General features: G+C 48.9%; 1 protein-coding gene and 1 long non-coding RNA gene across 3 annotated transcripts in view; one reads left to right on the forward strand and one right to left on the reverse strand.

Moving 5' to 3' along the window:
- Nucleotides 1-6,335, forward strand: part of LOC104990244 — a 26,984-nt gene extending 20,649 nt beyond the window's left edge. The window contains exon 2 of the long non-coding RNA XR_825485.1: nucleotides 3,153-6,335. This is a non-coding gene — a long non-coding RNA (uncharacterized LOC104990244). The remainder of the gene's footprint in view (nucleotides 1-3,152) is intronic.
- The window catches only part of NEMF (nuclear export mediator factor), a 230,716-nt gene that overhangs the window by 187,586 nt on the left and 36,315 nt on the right, over nucleotides 1-6,815 (reverse strand). The window lies entirely within an intron of this gene.

The following is a 6,815-nucleotide window of genomic DNA, read 5'->3' on the forward strand; positions in this document are numbered from 1 at the left end:
TTGGGGACAGGAGGAGAAGGGGATGACAGAGGATGAGATGGCTGGATGGCATCACTGACTCGATGGACATGAGTCTGGGTGAACTCCGGGAGTTGGTGATGGACAGGGAGGCCTGGCGTGCTGCGATTCATGGGCTCGCAAAGAGTCGGACACGACTGAGAGACTGAACTGAACTGAACAGGGAATTATAACCTATAATGGAATATAATCTGCAAAAAACAAACTCAAATCAATTTGTTGTACACCTGAAACTAACAGAATATTATAAATCAACTATACTTAAATTTAAAAATACTTCATTATAAGAAAATATTCAATTTGGAGGCTGATGATTTTGAGCCTAATCTCTGAAGTGTCTTGGACCAAGAGTGGAGGCTGAGCCATTCTGGATAAAACCAAACCTGCTCCTTGGTAAAGATCAATGGTAATGTCAGTAATATCTCAGACACCTGCTCCCTTGTGCTCCTTCCACCAGGCAGCCAGATAGCTCATTATGACCAACACGCAGTCCTCCAGGTCTGGTGGCCTGGTTTGTTGGCAGCAGATGGTCTGGGGGACAGGGACTTAACCCCATTGCTTGGAGTGGTTCCCACAGGATCCTGTCCTTGGGTCCCTCCTTAGAACCAGCAAACTCAAGGATAACCAGGGGAAAGTTTACTTTGAAGTGATTTATAAACTAACTCTAGAAAAGGAGAATAAAATGAAATATTCATACTTGCCATGATGTGGCTGAATTATTTCCATCACCATAATGCTACTATTAATATTTGGTAATATTTCAAATATTACCAATATTCATGTATAACTCAGAGGGTTCCAATATTTGACCCTTCATTAAACTGGTGGTTGTCATCACACTTAAAAACTATCTCGCCAGCACATCATACCTTTCTGGAATATCAATCATCAGCAACTGGTGAGAACTCACACCGTTTTCACTTAAATTTATCTGTTCATAGATGGCTGGATTGTCCTTTTTTTCTTTTTCTTTTTTTGACTTTTTAAGCAGTAGTAACTTGACACTGAAAAGGCTTATGATGTTGGTACCTTATGTTTCTCCCTGGGAACAAAAAAATCTGGCAGGACATACACACAGGTATATACATAGACACACATGTGGGTCTGCATTCAGAGCTATGCACCATTAATATTTTTGAGTTGAAGAGTGTGTCTGGGGGACAAAGGGACCAGAAAATCACTTCTGCAGAGGGGGTTGTCCATCCTGTGGTTTCTTCTGTCCTAAGTCACCTCCTTGCAGTTACCCCTGGGTGTGTGCTGTGCTCCGACCCACTCACCCAGCTCACCCACAGAGTTTCCTCCTCCGCCTCCCTCAGGCCTGGCCAGCCAGGAAGTTCAACCACAGCAGAGACTCTGAGCTGAGCATCTTCAATGGCCCCAAAGGCCAGAGGCACTTGGTAACATCCAAGGCAGGTCTGAGGCTTGGGGCCACTTCACAGCAGGACCACCTTTCTACTTGGGTCATTCCAGTTTACAGCTCCATTGGATTTCTTTGCCTCAAATGCCCTCCAATGTCTGCAGCTCTCCTGAAAGTTCATCTGGTTTGTTATGTCTTAGCCTGCTAAACACAGGTGATAAGATGGTAGATGAGACAAGGGGCTTGGTAACATCAGTTTTTGGTGATACGAGATGTAGAGGATATATGTGCAATTTCTTAACCCGCATGTGGCCTGAACACTTGCACATGCAGCATCTTGAGAACAGAGTGACTTCTTTAACTGTTTTTTTTTTTTTTTAAGGAATGATAGTAATCCAGCCAGCATACATCATTTGAGAACAGTTGCTATTTTTCAGGCATTATCACAAGACCGTGAGGTTCAATGTCAGAAAGGCTCTGCCCTCCAGAGTTTTACAGTTTCAGTGGAAAGAGATTCTTGCTAAAAAGTAAAAAGCCAAATTTCTCTTGCTTCTCATGTCAGGGTTGTTCTATCCCAGTGTGAGCAGCAGCCTGCCAAGGCAGGTAACAGCACAGAGCCATGGGCTTAGCATGGTTCACAACTTCCAACGAACAAAGGTCCTCAAAGATTTGGAGGGAACATTAATTGTTTTTCTTAAAATAACCACAAACCTATTCTGGAATAGCATACAAAAAAAAGATACAGTCCTCCCACTCCCATCTGCAGCTCCTCTTCCACCCATATCTCCTTGGTGGAAAAAGGGCTGCTGCTTAAGACAGGGATGCCAAAGGGACAGGGAGCAAAACTGAAGAAGGGGGAGTGGGGACAGTCAGAGAGGGTCAGCTGGGCAGAGGCATCTAAGAATGTGTAACCCACAGACAGCGTCCCTGCTGGGCAGGCCCAAGCACCCCAGGTTAGAAGGAGATACACAGAAGTGTCTTTGGGGACTTTGTGGCTTTAGCAGTTCTTCACTTAGTTTCAGAAACAGGGGAGAGACATTCACCATGAGATCCAGACCAGGAGGAGACACAGTATTTGAAGCAAGCTGGGGTCTCCTCAACTGTGGCCTTGTCTGCTTTCAAGTTCTCCTCTACTCTCCCCAGGAAGTGGGGAGGCTCTCGAGAGCCTGAAGCAGAGAAGTTGTGTAGAACAGAAAGAGCTGGGGCAGGCACACCATGCCCTCCAGCACGTCAGGCTGGCAGGAAGCTCTGCGGGGTAGCTTTGGTTTTAGTTGGAAACCTTCTGTCATGTTCCCATTGGGGCCGCGGGGAGGGGCGGGGCGGGGGGGCGGAGTTGTGGTTAGATTTCCTCCTCCTTCCTTGCAGTGGGGAAGAGCGGTGGGGAGGGGTGACGGGGGGATGAAGTCAGCCATGGATGTGCGGAGAAGTGACCTTGGGAGAAGGTGGAGGTTATCGCAGAGGGCTTTTAACGCACAAAACTTTTCTGCTGTGGGGAGACGGAGCGACACTCGCCTGCGCAACAGGCCACTCACTGGGGGAGGTTCCAGAGGAGGGGCCGCCGAGGCCTCCTGACTTGTGGCTTTAATTACCCAGTCAGTCACTGGTTTACTGTCAGCCAAGTTTAATAAGCTTGACTGTGATCCAAAAATTCGCCTAGGCCAAAAAGAACCCCAGCCATTCTGTGCTGTCCGGCAGGCTGAGGGGCAGGACACTTGGAGTCCACCAGCCCTGAAGAAGTAGGGGCCGCCGACCTCTTCATTTCTTTTTTTTTCTTTAGACCTGGGATCCTGAACACAAGGCCTCATGTGCAGGCCAGGCCAGTTAAACCGGAAACATTAAGGAGCCGACAGCTTGCAGCTGCTCAGAGGGAAGGTTCACTGGCACAGAGCACCCATGAAAAGCAGAACCCCGATCTCCCAGCCTGGCAGGCTATAGCTGAGGTTCTGGGACCCTGACAGGTGCTGGGCTGCTCATCTAGCCTTTCATGGGCAGAGACAGGTCCCCACTGGTCCTGGCCCCCTGCCCAAGCCCGGGAGGAATGGATGTATTTTGGGTGGCATCCTCCCGGACAGGAAGAGGCAGGGCTTTGTTCCCCAACCTTGGAGCACAGCCTGAAGCTCAGGGCATAGCTCAAGCTTCCATCGTGAGAAACCTGATCCTGGGACTTGAACACTCTGCTCTTTGTGTTCTGCACAACAGGATGGTCCTGCTACTCGCTCAGCTCAGTGTGTGTCCTGGCTTCAGCTTCCCTCCTAAGCACCTGACTGCTGGCAGGTTACTGTGACTCATGGCCATTATATCTGCTGGGCTTGTACTTCCAGCATCTTATTGGCATGGGCATCTCCCAGGCAAGGGTTTCCATGCAGAGGCTGCCAGGCCAGCAGGAGAGGAGACCTCCAGCCCATCTGTCAGCACTGAATAATTTCATCCACACGTACTTCTCTTCCAATCACCCAGGCTACTTTAGCTTCCCTGAACCACGCCAGCCAAAGACACTGGACGACCTGTGCCCTCTCACGCAGGATGCATCTCCTTGAGTGCTTTGGGAGCCCCACCACACTGGTTTCTCTGTGAGGTCATCTTTGCCATGATACTCTGGCCTCCTTCCTGGTAACTTCACACATTCTGATTTGCCAGACTTCTGAAGGTGTTCAATTAAGTCAAAACATAAGGGCCTTCTGAGCATTCAGCTCTGTACTTCAAGCCATGGAGGATAGAAAAGTCCCTAGGGGGATGGCTAAGAGTCGTCCAAGGCTTGTCCACCCAAAGGGAGGCCCAAAGAGAAAGAATTCCACTGTCAGTTAGATTGGGGAATCTTGATCCTTCAAAACACCTATTTTTATATGAAAGTTTCTGTGAAGTCCTGTCATAAAGAAAATCTGTTGCCGTTTTTTTTTTAATCATTGCTACTGACATCTCAAGGACCTAATGAATGCTTTTGGAATATAATTTAGGAAATGAGTTAACTGCTCTTCAGCCTAAGGAAGTATAATCTCTAAGGAGCATTTGGACACAGGCAGTAGCATTTTGGGTTGTCAGAAAGAGAGGGAGGTGCTCCTGGCCTTAATGTATGGGGGAGGGGTAATGCGACAGCGCAGACAGTGCACCCCAGCCTCACTAAGCCAAGAACAGTTCTGCCCCAAGTGTCCTGGGCAGTCCCCACCCCACTGACAAGTGGTGGCTGGACAAGTGCTCAGCACCAAGACTTCGACCCCCGCCTCCGCCACCCACAGGGTCTAACCCTTCCCGGCTATCTCAGTCCCCTGGTCCCTTGCTTCCTCTTATCGGGGTGCCTTCCTGGCATTAGGGCATTACGGGACAGAGTTCATCCTTGGGTCTGGCAGAGGCAAGTAGAGAGCAGGGCTCCACAGTTCCAGAGTGGATGAAAACAGGGTGCTCAAGTGGACCCGGGAGATAAAGAGGAAGGGGCTCGTCTTCCTGAAAGTTCTTTCACCTCACCTCATCTGGCAGAGAGAAGCCTGCCCCATGGCTCAAGCCAAAGAGAACACACCTGGCGCTTAGCCAAAGTCAGGTGACTTGAAAAGGAACGTGAGAAGGGCGGGTGCAGCCCTCCATCCTTCGGGGTTAAAGGAGACACCAACTTCCACAGTCTGCAAAGTCGGGGGATTCGGTCTGTGCCTGCTTCTGTCAAAACAGAAAACGCCCATGGCAACCGGCAAGTGTTACCTGAAACCGCAGAGTGTGTTTCACAAAACAAGGGTGGCTCATCGATAGTCACCCGGGGAGATTCTGGCCCCGGGCCCACGAGGTGGCAGTTGGTGGGTGGGATCTCTGCAGAGCTGGGGGGTTTCCGGGCCTCCACCCTTGCAGGGAGGAGCCGTGGGGGAGCGGGCGGCCCTGCCCGCCGAGGGATCGAAAGCCCCCTCCATCTGCGCCTGGGGCGGGAGACCGGCGAGCAATTGGATTTGAGACGGAGAACTGCGAGCACCATCCGCCTCCTGTCCTACACACAACGGAGGAAGCAACGCCGGCACATTTGCTCCTTGCAGGACAAGTCCCGTTTCTGCTCCCCTCATTCGGCTGTAAATATGCGTCGTTGCGTGGTGGTTTCTGGAGCAGTCGAAATGGTCTTCTCCCAGGATATTGCTTTGCGTCTGTTCTCCCCTTCCTCTTTCTCTCTCTGGATTAATTAGTACAGGTGATGAAGGTGGGGGTGGTGGCAAGGGAGGGATGCGGGGGTTTCTTGTGTGTGTGTGTGTGTGTGTGTGTGTGTGTTTAATTTCAAAAATGACGTTTAGTACAACGTCCTGCAAAATGTACAGTCCTCATATCCCATGTTATAGACAAGAACACTGAGAGCCAGTGCAGTCAAATTTAAGGTCACCCTGCTGGTGAGCTGCCAAGCCAGGTAGAGAACCCTTGTGCCCCACACTTTGAGCGTTTGGCCTCCCCATTCACTATCATTTTCCCTTCTTCAGTACCCATTGAAGCAAAATGTTGTTGATGTTTCTCCCTGTTAAGAATAATGATTAAAAAAAAAACAACAACTAATGATTAAAACTTTCTAGGGGAGGGGCAAAAAACTTTTGATATCAAATAAAAGCAATGTCTAATGAGCCCATCTGGGGTCACCTGGCTCTCAGGGGAAGGTAACTTTGACTATTTACTATTAATCAGAGTCTGGAAAGGCATAATATTGTAAAATTAGATGAGAGTGTGTAGAAACTGTTAAAATGTAAATGACTTTTCTGTTTCATAGTAATGCAAATGACTTCTATCTGGTCGGGGAAAATATAACCCCAAAGATTACAGTTTTGTTGCCCCTGTAACCAGTGACTGTAACATTGACCAGTTTTGTATCTAACTTTGCATTCTTACATCAGCATTCCTTTTTGTTCTGAGTGCACAAAATCTTTGATCCTATGTCCTCTAAAAATCAGCTTTGTCACCCCTCTAAATTTTCCCCTAAAATAAATGAAAATCATGGGCACATATTCATCATCTGTCAAGACTCATGTTCCTTTTTCTCTACAGTTCAGTTCAGTTCAGTCGCTCAGTCGTGTCCGACTTTTTGTGACCCCTTGAATCGCAGCACGCCAGGCCTCCCTGTCCATCACCAACTCCCGGAGTTCACCCAGACTCATGTCCATAGAGTCAGTGATGCCATCCAGCCATCTCATCCTCTGTCGTCCCCTTCTCCTCCTGCCCCCAATCCCTCCCAGCATCAGAGTCTTTTCCAATGAGTCAGCTCTTCGCATGAGGTGGCCAAAGGACTGGAGTTTCAGCTTTGGCATCATTCCTTCCAAAGAAATCCCAGGGCTGATCTCCTTCAGAATGGACTGGTTGGATCTCCTTGCAGTCCAAGGGGCTCTCAAGAGTCTTCTCCAACACCACAGTTCAAAAACATCAATTCTTCGGCGCTCAGCTTTCTTCCAGTCCAACTCTCACATCCATACATGACCACAGGAAAAACCATCTG

This window comes from Bison bison, unplaced genomic scaffold (genome assembly GCF_000754665.1).
Source record: "Bison bison bison isolate TAMUID 2011002044 unplaced genomic scaffold, Bison_UMD1.0 scf7180017864174, whole genome shotgun sequence".
NCBI lineage: Eukaryota > Metazoa > Chordata > Mammalia > Artiodactyla > Bovidae > Bison > Bison bison.